The sequence below is a fragment of the Diabrotica virgifera genome, chromosome 1 (assembly GCF_917563875.1).
Source record: "Diabrotica virgifera virgifera chromosome 1, PGI_DIABVI_V3a".
NCBI lineage: Eukaryota > Metazoa > Arthropoda > Insecta > Coleoptera > Chrysomelidae > Diabrotica > Diabrotica virgifera.
This window is the reverse complement of record NC_065443.1, coordinates 59,605,575-59,619,941: the sequence shown is the minus strand read 5'-3', so window position 1 is coordinate 59,619,941 and position 14,367 is coordinate 59,605,575. Positions and strand designations below refer to the sequence as shown.

Sequence of the window (14,367 nt, the reverse complement as noted above, 5' to 3'; positions counted from 1 at the left end):
CAGAGCCTCGTTAGTTGTCTAGCAGGATGTACCAGATGACCATGATCTAGATCACCATACGAGCAGGTGAGGTTGACATTTGAACAGGAGAGGCTATATCTTACGCATCACTATCCCTTAACATCCCTTTGTTTAAATAATCAAAATGTCAAAAAATTAAGGAAAAATTCGATTTCTTTCTTGGTTTTTTGATTATAACTTTCAAAGTATTCACTTCCGAGAAATATTGCAATAATATAAAAGTTGCACAATTAAATTTCCTACAATAAAAAGTTGGTAACAATTTTAAAAATTGTCACCCTTGTTGCAAAATAGCAATAATTGCCAAAAAACCATAAAAAACAACTATTCGCATTTTACGTTTTTTAACTATTTATACTAGGCTTAGGACCTTCATATTCTAAACAGAAAAACTTTATGATATATTAAAGCAATACTGTAAATTTCATTAGGATTGGTTCAATAGATTTTGCAAAATAAATGTTGCAATCCAGCTTTCGCAAAAAAATTCATTTTTTCAAAATGGTGCAGGTCTGAAAATAAATCAGATAGCAAATTGAAAGTTTTTTTAAAGATAGAAGAATACTGTACCTTGCATGTGCAATTTGCAAAATTAAAATCTATTAACATCCACGGCGTCAGGAATTTTTTTAAATAAACATTAATTTTTGGTGCTACGCGCAGGACAGCGGTGTTCGGTTCACACATGTTGATTTCCACCAAAATTTCTTCTAATCTTTATCTAATATATTATTTTCTTACTCTATATTTTGTTGTATTTTAATATTTTAATTCCACAAAAATCAAACTAATTTGATTATTGTTTGTGAAATATTGTTTAAACAATTGCATATGTTTAAAAATAATAAACTTTTATTCTTTAAGTTAAAATATATGAACAAGGAAAGTTTTTGCTAAAAAAAGTGTTATTTCAAAGGACAGAGTATGTGTTTTTATTTTGCAATAAACAAATTTATTTATTTATATTGAAATGTACTAAAAATTAAAATTAATCAATCATTATCAAAGGTCATTGGAATGCCCAATCAGAGCAAACTTATCCGCTGTCCTGCGGGTAGCACCAAAAATTAATGTTTATTTAAAAAATTCCTGAAAGGCACAGTATTCTTCCACCTACATGCAAAAAAAACTCAACTTGCTGTCTGCTTTATTTTCAATCCTGCAACATTTTTAAAAAATGTTTTTTCTTTGAGAAAGCTGGATTGCAAAATTAATTTTGCCAAATCTGTTAAACCGATCTTAATGAAATTCACAGCATTGTTCTATTGTATCATAAAGTTTTTCTGGGTAAAACACATGAAGGTCCTAAGTGTAGCAAAAATGGTTGAAAAACGTAAAATGCGAATACTTGTTTTTTATGTTTTTTCACAATTATTGCTCTTTTGCAACAAGGGTGACAATTTTTAAAATTTGTAGCTAATCCTATATTGTAGGAAATTTAATTACGCAACTTTTGTGTCAGTGCAACTTTTCTCGAAAATAAATACTTTTAAAGTTATAATCAAAAACGAAGAAAAAAATCGATTTTTTCCTTCATTTTTTAACATTTTGATTATTTAAACAATGTTCCGGACCTTTTTGAGTGGGAGCATATCTCAAATATTATTATATGAGTTATTTTCAAGCAATCTCTGCAAAAAAATATGAGTCACCTCTCAACGTCCAAATGTACTAATATTTTTACAGATGCGCCCTGGTCTAATTCTCAACGAGTTTCATAATAAATTTCCATACAACTCCAGGATACGACATACATACCGGGATATCGGGCACCAGGTACCTCTTGCAGCTTCGCTGACCCGACATTCCTGTTCAGCGACCTAAAAAACCCCTCGAGTATGAAAATTGAACTCATTTCCGTGATTATTTTCTGAGTGGTGAATTTTTGTTTTTTGAACAGTTTGAAATACCTACACTTTGGAAAATGGATTTTTCGCCTACAACAATTCAATTTTTATTGGTCCCTCATGCCAAATGGTCAACAATTTTCCTGAAACTCGCCTCAATCGAATGCAAAAGGTTTCATAACGATCCGTCTTACTTTAAAAAAAGTTAGAGGTGTAATACTTAATTTCCATTAAAAATAAAGGTGATGACTATGCTAGACTTGAGTGAATTTTATATGTTTAAAAAACGCAAAGAATTTAAAAGTTGACGTGTCCAGTGCTTTTTATAGTCGTTTAAGGCACCGTTCTCATGACAGGCGATCAACGCGCGTCTGATAATGCGCGATTACAACTACATAAATTTTACTTGAGACCGTTAACATGTCAACGAGCGTTTTAATGACCTAAAATACACGTTAGCATGTGAACGGTCTCAAGTAAAAGGTATACAGGGTGTAACAAAAATACAGGTCATAAATTAAACCACATATTCTGGGACCAAAAATAGTTCGAATGAACCTAACTTACCTCAGTACAAATATGCACACAAAAGAAGTTACAGCTCTTTGAAATTACAAAATGAAAATCGATTTTTTTGAATATATCGAAAACTATTAGAGGTTTTTTGTTGAAAATGGACGTGTAGCATTCTTATGGAAAGAGCATCTTAAAGAAAAATTATATTGAAATTTGTGTACCCCATAAAAATTTTATGGGGGTTTTGTTCCCTTAAACCCCCCAAACTTTTGTGTCCGTTCCAAATAAATTATTATTGTGGTGCCATTAGTTAAATTCAGTATTTTTAAAACTTTTTTGTCTCTTAGTATTTTTTCGATAAGGCAGTTTTTATCGAGTTGCGGCTTCTTTTTTAATATGTTTACATAAAAATTTTATGAGGGTTTTGTTCCTTTACACCCCCCAAATGTTTGTGTACGTTCCAATTAAACTATTACTGCGGTACCATTAGTTAAACATAGTGTTTTTAAAACTTTTTTGCCTCTTTGTATTTTTTTGATAAAGCATATTTTATCGAGATGTGGCTTCTTTTTTAATATGGTACAAAATACACTTAAAAATGTAAATCATAAATAAATTTTCATATTATTACCAAGTCTCCATAACCGTACTTTACCATATACAAATTAATATGTGGTGGATTTGACAAATATTCAAATATTTCGATAAAAAATGACTTTTGAAAAAAGTAATAAGAGACAAAAAAGTTTTTAAAAACTTGTGTTTAACTAATAGCTCTACAATAATAATTAAATTGGAACGTACACAAAAGTTTGGGGGGATTTAAAGGAACCAAAACCCCATAAAATATTTATGGGGTGTCCAAATTTAATTATAATTTTTTCTTAAAATTCTAATACCATAAGAATACCACATGTCCATTTTCAATAAAAAATATCTAATAGTTTTCGACATATTGGAAAAAATCGATTTTCATTTTGTAACTTCAAAGGGCTGTAACTTTTTTTCCGTGCATATTTGTACTAAGGTAAGTTAGGTTTAATCGAACTATTTTTGGTCCCAGAATATGCAATTAAATTTATGACCTGTATTTTTGTTACACCCTGTATAGTTGTAATCGCGCGTTAACCGCCTGTCATGTGAACGAGCTCTAAGTCTGAAACAATAATAAGCAATTTTATTCCCTAAGTTGTTTCCACACTGAGTAATTTCAAAATATTACCCTGTAATATTCATAAACGACCGTACCTACATGATACAGTTCGTTGATATCGAGTTGTTAAGGAGCTTTTAAAAATATAAAAGTATGGGTACTGGATTTTCCATTAAAAATAAAGCTTATGGACTATGCTAGGTTTGCGTGCGACTAAGCTAGGGAGAATGGATTTATAAGAATATCACGTGATAAAAGTAACAAAGCGCCCTGTATAGAATAGCAAACAAATATAGACCTGGATCCCGCGTACCAAAAAAAGTTGATTAATTGCAAGCTGAAAATTTGTTAATAGCTTAACGGTCAACGGTGTTTAGTCGGACAAACTTTGATGAATGGGAACACTGGAACAGGTTAAAAATTTAGAACGTCAGACTACGAAAACGTTCCATGTATTTTGTCGGACAGAACTTCCAATTGATTTATTACTATTTTATTAAACTCTCATTTTAATGAGTGGAACACGAAGAACATGTCAAATGACAGGAATCATGATGGTTAGTATTAGCAGTCTAATTTTTGCATGAGAGTTTAATGAAACGGTAACAAATCAATTGGATGTTCTGTCCGACAAAATCCATTGGACGTTTTCGTAATCTGACGTTCCAAATTTTAAACTGTTCCACAATTAAAACTTTCCCTGCTCCAGTGTTCCCGTACATCAAAGTTTGTCCGACTAGACACCGTTAAGCTAGTAATAAATTTTCAGCTTGCAATATTAATCAACTTTTTTTTGGTACGCGAGATCCAGGCCTACTATATTTATGATATAGGGAAACAAGAAATAATTTAATTAAAAATGATACATCGAATATTTATTTTATTTAAAGATGTAAACTAGATTAAATTATACGGATATTAAAAACTCACCTTTGAAGAAATTCACTGACAAAATACTAGTTAGTACTAAAAAGAGTTCATCTGCGTGAGAAATTTTATCATCGATTGGCAGTCAAGCAGTGAATTTGTAATCTTCACGCCAATTATTTTTATATTCATCAATAACATCATTATTCTTCGAAGTCAACGAATTATCATAAGCAGTGTTTTTAAGGTTGGAATTCCCATCTTTAGTGTATAGAGTTTATTATTATTAACAATGACTAATTGTATAACAAAATTTGAATTTCTAATAATAAATAACGCACTCCACTTCTTCTTAAGGTGCCGTTCATTTATGCGTAGGCGTCCACCGTACATTGTCTGGTCTTGTGAGATGTTCGATAGTCAGGATTAAATTAATCTATTAGCAGCATTGCGAAGCATTACTTTACTGTTGATTCCTGTCCATTGGTGAATATTAGCCCCCCCCCCTCCATGACATATTTTTATAGTTTTACGTGCTATACCTCTCTTACCATTTAGCTTTCCTTCGAGTACCAGTCATCATTATCATAAATGGTGCCACAGCCCTATAAAAGAGCCTCAACCTTCTTAAGCCTATTCTATCTATGTCTGTCAGTTCTATCTATTGCCAACTGTTGCCAGTTTGCTGCGCATATTTTTCTACTATCACATCTACACCATCCTTCCGAATTTTGGCTTACCCCTATTTCTATTTCCCACAGGTTGAGACATAAAGATTCTTCTAGGAGGGCTGTTCTGCCTTCAAGTACAAGTTACTGAAAAATGTATCGTTGTCCTCGTACTATGTGCCCTAAGTATGCAGTCCTCTTATTTTTTACATAATCAAAAAGTTCCTTATCTTAGAAGCCTGCTCTTTTTAATATTTTTATTTATGTCTGACCTTCAGCATTTATTTATTAATATTATCCCGGTTTTTTATTGTGTTCTTCGCCTTCCGGTTCCCAGTCTCCAGCTTCGTTGGTCGTTCCATTCGCCATGGTGAAGGTTCCTTTCCGATATTGCCTTCTGAATGCCACCTAGCCAGGATTGTTTCAGCGCTTCTCTCTTCCTTATTTCCCTTGACGTCCATTTTAAAATTTGTTTTGGCAACCTAGCGTCGTCTATTCTTTCTACACAACCTAAACAGATTAGTTGTCTCCTTTGAATTTAATTTATGATAGTTGACTTGACTCGCATGATATGTCTGATTTTGTTTTTGAAGTTATACTTCTTTAGGCGCGATTGAGAGTAAAATTTCATAATACTGCGCGCATGCGCACACAGACAGTATGGCGTTTAGCTGCTAAATCTTTCAAGTTATGTATAAATATATCAGTGCAAGAAAAGGTGTGAAAAGAATATATTAGTCTTTTTAATAAATATATTTATTATAATTTTTGTGTCTTTGGATTTGTCTTCAGGAGTAAGATGAGTATTATTAAAACATTTTATTGTATATTTATTATACTTCACCTTGTCTGTTTGTTACACCGTGAATTGTCATTAGGTACGTCCGAACCGATACAGACACAGTCCTCGTAGTGTATTTGGTATAGCATTCGGCCAGAGATCGAGAGGTGTTGAGTTCGAATCCGGAGCAATCCTATACTTTTTTTTATCTCTTTGAAAGCGGTAAGCATAAGCGGTGTTTAAAAAAAATTAAAACAAATTGTTTAAAGTATATTTATTTTTAATAAATCATATAATAGAAGTATAACTTCTTACGTGCGTACAAAGTACACACACATTCTTTTTTTATATTCTTTCAAGCCTTGAATTTCTAGCTGATCTTCTCCAGAATTCCATTTTCAATACAAGTAGGCGTTGTTTCAGGGATTTAGTAGGTTACCATGTTTCGCATCCATACAGCAATATACTTTTAAAAATGGGCTTAAAGATTAGATGTTTTCTTTGATTTGATAGTACATACCTATCGAGTTTAAGCATCCAATCACCCTTTTTTCGACTTTCCAATCTCTTTTTCGGTGCGCTCCCTAAATTATTGATTGTTATTCCCAAATATTATACAGTAAAACGTCCGTTAACCACAACCTTTATTTTAACCGAAACATCGTTTAACCGAAACGGCTGACAGTTTCAATAATTTCCTCAATAAAAAATAAATTTTTATCGCAAAACGGAAACCATTCGATGTTAATTTGTGAACATCATCAACATTACTTTCATACAACTAATGTAAATAGGTAAAGCAATTAAATATGCAAGATATGTTTTTTATTACTCTAGTTATTTAACTCTGGAATGCATATCATGGGCATTTTCGACCCAGAACGTTTTTTTCATATCAATTTTTTCATATGATTTTGGATATAGGTAATTAGATATGGCTTAATGTATTCTTTCATTAGATAGACAAAGACTTCTTTAAAAAACACTTGAAACATAAATATGTTCATTTTCTTTACTTTTATTGCTTTATATTATTTATATATTAAAGAAAACCTTACCGAAATCACCTCAGTATTTTTTAATGCCAACTTTAGCCAAGAATACTATTAATTTGATATAAGAAGAATACAAAAAAAAGTGTGTGTGTACTTTGTACGCACGTAAGAAGTTATACTTCTAAATATGATTTCAATGAAATAAATATACTTTCGGACAGTTTATTTGTATTTTATTTAAAGATTAAATTAATTTTTACTTACTACTTTCCAAAAATTTTTATTAAAACAATACCAAAAATTAAAAAAAGATTAGAAAACACCAGGATTCCAACCGGGGACCTCTTGATCTCCAGTCCAACGCTCTACCACTGAGCTATACCCTTTTCTTTATCCGGGCTACAAGATTTCTCAGACATAGTGACAAACAGACAAAGTTGATTATAAAATACTTTAAATATTACTTAATATCTTATTCCCGAGGTAGACAAGTTCAAATACACAAACATTATAATAGTTATTTATGATATAAATGTTAAAAGTACAATTTTAAGGCACCTATGTGAAAGTTTCGTGTGAAAGAATCGCTTCGCTCATTCTGCAATTCACATGAGTGCCTTAAAAATGTACTTTTTAACACGTATATCATACAATATTTTTTCTACAAACGTCTTATATATCAACAATTATAATTTATTCATTCTCAATTACAGGACAATACCTACAAAAACTTTTACTTGAACTTGACTGACATTATATTTTTCTTGACATTACATCAAAACTGCCTATACTGTCAATACGCAAATCATAACAACTATAGAATAACATCAGAATCTACTTTTATTTTTGTATATTCTAACAAATTTTAATAGTTTTTTTTCTACAAACGTGTTAAAAATGCAATAATACAGTTTAAATTAAATTTTAAAAAACCTTTTAAACCACCTTTTTCAAATTACGCAAGTTGTATTATTAGTATTAATGTTAATAAATGAAATATTTTGACGTTTAACAATTTGACAATTCACTTTTAACTGCAGTGCCTTAAAATTTTTAAAGCACTGGTGCTTTAAAGTAGCATTTTTAACGCTCCTATGGAGTGCTATAAATTGCATTTTTAACACGTTTGTAGAAAAATATATTTAAAAACACTACTATATTATTTCCACCCTTTTCTGGACTGATACATACATAAATTAAAACATTTAGTAACGAACTCCATACTGTCTGTGTGCGCATGCGCGCAGATTAATAAAATTTCACCCTCAATCGCGCCTAAAGAAGTATAACTTCAAAAAACAATGTTATTTTTAACCGAAATTCTTGTTATCCGAAATGGCCTCCCTCCAATTATTTCGAACAACGGATGTTTAACTGTATATTGCCATTGATTAATATTAATAACTACTACACAGGGTACTGCACCATTAATTAATAACTATTACACAGGGTACTACACTAGGTAGCTTTTAATCAATGATATTGCTCACAATTCTTGATTGTTTCATGTTCGTTGGCCATATAGATCTTCTGCTTCTGCTTCATTCTCGATGCATAAGTATTGTGTTACATTATTTTCGGAGATAATTACTGTCAGATGTAAATGTACTACCTTAACGAACTAGTACTCAGGGGACAAACACTTTTTGGAGTCAACCGAATGGCTCCAAAAAAGATACATGGTTTAACAATTATGAAATGGTTATCATAAATAAATCAAATATAAATCACGAATAAACCAAGGAACTGCAAAGCGACAGTTGTTTATAACAGACTACTTCCAGAAAAACGATGATTGGATCTATTTAGGTTTTAGATCGACATTAATTCATGAGTAATTGCTGTTCTTCTATTGTAATATACTTAAAAAAATAATTAATCCAACATTTCGGGTTCTGCTACTACGATTTCTACTTACGAATCTAATCATAAAAGAAATTCTGAAAATTAGTCTTTGTTCAAATCAAGTTTTTCAAGATGTCCTTGTGCAATGAGCTTCTACTAATACATAAATACTTATTTATTCAGTTAACAAAGTAGTAGCACTCGAAAAAAAATTGTTATTTATGAGTTACGTCATCAGCAGGGATTCCTTCGTTATAAAACAAATAAATGGTAAATATATGACTATCTACAGGTGGGCAATAAAACATAATATTAATTTTTTACTTAAAAAATGGTCTAATATTTTTGGTTACCAATCAAAAATAATGAACAACTCTATGAAGAATCAGAGAAACTAACCATAAATAACTAGATACAACAAGCAGCATGGACTAATAGAAAACCCAAAGCTTAAAATTATTCCAAAGAAATTCGAGAACTGATGTAAAGAAAAAGGAATACTTAGCAAAAACAGAACAGCAGAAAATAAAAATATAATAAACAACCACACACAGATAGTACGTTCTTTGACGGTAAAATATTGTAAAACCTCTAAATTTTAAAGAACCGATTGGATTGACATGAAATTTGGCGTAAGTACACATAGCTAATAAGTCCAAGAAAAAAACTGGTATCGTGCCGCTGTCTGGTTTCCCCCTGGGGGTGTCTTTCACTCCTTCTTTGGGGCGAAAAAATATACGTCCAAAATAAGTCCGGAAATGGATAAACTAACTGATTCTAACTTTTGTTCTCTAGAGTTTTTTCATTAAGTCAATAATTTTCGAGTTATTTGCGAGTGAATATGTTCATTTTTCAACAAAATAACCACGTTTTTAGATGGTTTTTCGCAAATAACTCAAAGAGTAAGTATTTTGTCGAAAAAACATTAATACATAATAAAAATATAGCCTGTAAAAAAGTGAAACAATGGTGTATATATTAGGTCTCTAAACCTAAATAGTAGAATCAGAATTATAGCTAATGAAATATAGGTTCAAATTCGTCAAATTCCAAATCGAATATTTTAATGTGAAATACCAAAAAATGAAGCACTTTTTGGGGAAAAACCATTACAACTTTTTTAAAGTGTTTAAAAAAACCTTTATTTTTGTTTTTATAAAAAGAATTTCTAGCAACAAAAGTAAATGAGTTGCGCTCAAAATAAGGTTGGTACTTTTTTTTTGGTAAAAAAATCGGGAAAATTACTCCCTTATTAGCATCTCAAATGGACTTAATCGTTACCATTTCACAAGTTGCTTTACACGTGTATATTTATATTGTTTATATGATCTGTAAGTTTCTTCCGTTCAAAGTAGGTACTTATTTTTGAATGGGCGGTAGTTGAAAGGGCTTTAACGAGTCACTAATCACGAGCTAATATTGAACAGCCATATCTTAACCAATTTTTGTATTGACAGAAAAACAAAAAAATAAAAAATATTCAGAAAATCAAATCCGACTTTTTCTGCTGTTTGAGATTTATGGTGTTTCAAATAATTTTTAAGTTATTTTGAAAAAACTTTTTTTTTTCAAAATTAAAAATTTTAAAAATTTTATTTTAAAACAATTTTTTTTTAAATAAGCACTTTAAATCAATGAAACTTACAGATCATATAAACACAATATAAGTAAAGCAACTTGTGAAGCGGTAACGTTTAATTTCATTTAACCCGGCACCTGCCACGTGGGGTGCTACCAGCACCCCATAACACATTTTCATCAAATATTTGGTATTTCAAATTTGTTAACCGTCCTGTGCGTCATAGTAGCTTTCAATAATATTATATAGCATAGATCTGTTTGTGTTTGAAGTGGTTATTTAGTGTCATTCTGAAATTGTAGCTCTAAATTCGAATTGGGGTGTCATCATCTGGCAGTAAAATTTTTTTATGTTTTTGATAAACAGGTCAGATTTAAATTTTTTTATTGTGATAACTGATCTAAATTAATATTCTCTATACTCAATAAATTTTAATTTTCTTAGATATTTTACATCACTTCATTTATTATGGGTTGGTACTTGCTAATTTGCTTATAACACCTTTTTAATTTTATTTTTTAACTTTTATAATATATTAGTAGCTAATAAGTTAATAAAATATGTTTTTTTTTTATATTCTTGTGTAACTCAACACATTATTTTGTTTATAAACAAGTAGATCACAGAAAATTTTTAAGGGGTGCTGTGAGCACCCCACGTGGCAGTTGATGCCTTGCAAAGCCACGTGGCAGGTGCCGGGTTAAGTTGCTAATTAGGGGGCGATTTTCCCGATCTTTTTTGCCAAAACCAAAGGGACCAACTTTATATTGAGCGTAATTTGCTTACATTTGATGCTAGAAACTTTTTTTTATAAAAACAGAAGTAAAGCTTTTTTTAAACACCTTAAAAAATATGTAATGAATTTTCCCCAAAAAGGGCTTCATTTTTTGGACATTTCACGTTGAAATATTCTATTTGAAATTTGGAAAATATGAACCTATTTTCATTAGCTATAACTCTGCTTCTACTAGGTCTACAGACCTCATGCATATACCATTTTTTTTTTAGTTTTTTACAGGCTATATTTTTGCTAAGAATATTTCTTTCGATAAAATACTAACCTTTTGAGTTATTTATCTCGAAAAGTATTGACTTCATGAAAATAGTCTATAGAACAAAAGTTGCTTAAAAGTAGTCAGTTTATATCCATTTCCGGACTTATTTTGAACGTATATTTTTCCAAACCCGAGAAGGGGTGAAATTCACCCCAGGGCAAAAGCACACATCGCCACAATATCACTTTTTTCTTTGACGTGTTAGCTATGTGTATGCCAAATTTTATGTTAATCCAAGCAGTTATTTAAAAGCAATACCTAAACGATCTGTCATAAAGAATTTTACTTTAAAAAAGTAGCCTACAGCTATTTTTTGGCTCTCTATAGGTGACCCTGGGCCTGATATATTCCCCTCGAAAAGGTCAAAAATAGCCCTTTTTTACCCTATATAGGAAGAGCCCGGTAGATCTATTTTAACGTAGGTACATCTCATTTTTCTTGTTCTAGGTAATATAATGTCAACTTTTTGATAAAATAATTTTCAAATCCGTTAAAGATACGGAAAATAAAACTTACAAAATTCTATGATTTTCACCTAATTGTCAAAATTTAACTAAACAAAGAAGAAAAATGTAGATATTGGTACTTAAATCAAAGTGTTTTTAAATACCTTTCAAACGAACATTTGTAATTTCAAATCTATTTACTAGTATAGTCGATGATAGAGCTGTTTAAAAATAACTAAGCTTTGTTTTTAAACCAAGAGGAGTAAACTAAAATATATGGAATTTATAGTTAAAAAGGCAGATATCGAGCACTCCTAGAGCATCATCAAAGGCATTTCGTCAAATCAGAAACATTTTACCAGGTATCCTGGTAAAATGTCATAACATTTGTTTTTAGAGAGAATTGGCAAATTAACACTTAACATAAAACACACACTGGACAAAACAGATTAAATCAATAAATGCTGGTAGGTACTACATCATTAGCAAGTCGAAGATGGAGGAACCTCCATCAAAAAACTATTATCAACAGAAAACGAAACACCACAATATACCATTAACGTGACAAAAACCGGAGAAACTATAGAAGGAACGCAGACACTGCAATAATATGGAAAGAATTTACACAAGGACTGACAAAAATGAAAAACGGAAAGTCACCAGGGCATGATAAAATAACAACGGAAATGCTCAAATATATGGGAGTACAAGGACAACAGATATTATTACAATTAATAAACAAGATATGGAAAGCTGAAAAAATACCAGAAGAATTGAAGATCGCGTTGATACTACCCGTATTTAAATCTGGAGATAAAAGGTAGTGCAAAAACTATAGAGGTATTATGCTCTTGTGCCCGGCAATGAAACTGTACGAACAAATATTAGGTACCAGAAAAGCTGACAAAGATAATACATTACAGAATCTCAAAGTGGCTTTAGAAAAGGAAGAAGTGGGCAAGACAATATCTTTCCTATTAAACAGATCATTGATAAAACGAAACGTAGAAGAGTGCGTTTATAGACTTACAATAAGCATTTTTGATCTCGCTCCTCGACAAAAAGTATGGCCGCTCCTGGAACAAAGAGGAATAACAACTAAATCAAGGAAGAATATCGAATGTTATATAAAAATACGACGAATTGTGAATAATTAGAAACCTCAAGTCAGCAGTTTTTATAACAAAAAATGGTCTAAGACAGGGAGGGATACTAAGTCCAACATTGTTACTTTATTTATGGACGAAAAAAAATTAAGAAATGTAGTCAGAAAAAATATAAAGCATAAAAATAAAAGATTCAGGACAACAAAAATTTTCGGATATCTATAAATGTATAGAGAAAGCAATAAATTCATATTATGCAATGAACACAACGTTTATAGGAAAAAAGGAAATAATGTAGAGTACAACAATGAAAGTATTAAGAGAATATTATAGACACATAGTCACCTTCGGTTTCGAATCGTGGACATTAACAGAGAGGAAGAAGAGCAGAATAAAAGCGACGGAAATAAAGTATGTACCCAAGAAGAAGATCTGGAGGTGGAATCAATCCTAGAATTTATAGAAAAAAAAATAAACTGGTGGGGACATTTACAAGGACTAGGCGATAGAAAACCAGTAGCCAATAAAAATGATTTGGGAAGCGCGACTAAATACCAAGAGGAAGAGAGGAAGACCAAGAGAAACATGGGACCAAGCTATTGGAGAAGTTCTGCAGAAGAGAGGCAAATCCTGGAAAGAAGCAAAAATCGTGGCACAAAAAAGAAATCAGTGGCGCTAATTTGTACACAATATCTAAATTATGCTAATACCGACACCAATAGGGTAGATGGGAACCTGATTATATGTAAACACATATCTATACGTTATTTTATTAGTCCAGGAACCGAAGCTTTTCACCTCGCAATTTTTACAGAATGGATCGATTTGCTTGAAAATTTGAGAATAAGTAGTGGATAGTCCAAGGATTAAAATCTATATAATGCCGAAAGGCGCTTTTACCATGGGGGTGGTTGCCACCCCATCCCGGGGGTGGAAATTTTTTATTATATTTTGACCGCAAAAGTTGATAAAAACATTCATTCTAAGCAAAAAATTTTCCATACATTTTTTTGATAAAATGAATAGTTTTCCATTTATTCGTTATCGAAAGTGTTAGTTTCATATCGAAAAAATAAGTGTTTTTCAATAATATACTAATTTACGATTCACTCAATTTTTGCCGTAGAAAAAATTTTTTCAAGCCAAGTTCTTGGGAATTAAATAGCCTACAATTTCATATTTAAACATTTTTTCTTATCTCTGATGCTCATCTTTCTATTCTGAAAAAATCGACATTTTTACCGAACTACAAAAAATCGTTATTCGCCTCCAGTTTTTTAAAAACTAATCTTTCTAAGCCAGTCAAACTTCTAGAATCTATTAATAATACATAAATAAAGAAGAATAAATAAGACCAATGACTAAAATCACCGCTAACTTACATTATTATGCTTCCAATTGGATTTCTTCTTTTTTTTTTTCAAAAAAATATATTTATTTTTTAACCGTAACTTTTCTATTTTTTATCTTAGAAAGTTTGGTAAAAAA

At 31.0% G+C, this 14,367-nt stretch overlaps 1 protein-coding gene across 2 annotated transcripts in view; it reads right to left on the bottom strand.

The window, feature by feature from the left end:
* LOC114331358 (leucine-rich repeat-containing protein 15-like) overlaps positions 1-14,367 on the bottom strand; it is a 58,607-nt gene that overhangs the window by 42,749 nt on the left and 1,491 nt on the right. Inside the window, exon 1 of one of the 2 annotated variants that reach the window (XM_050656514.1) lies at positions 4,468-4,616. The exons of the other annotated variant lie outside the window; for it this stretch is intronic. The gene's annotated coding sequence lies outside the window, so the exon portion shown is untranslated. Of the gene's footprint in view, positions 1-4,467; positions 4,617-14,367 lie in introns of those variants that run through there. 2 annotated transcript variants of the gene reach the window in all.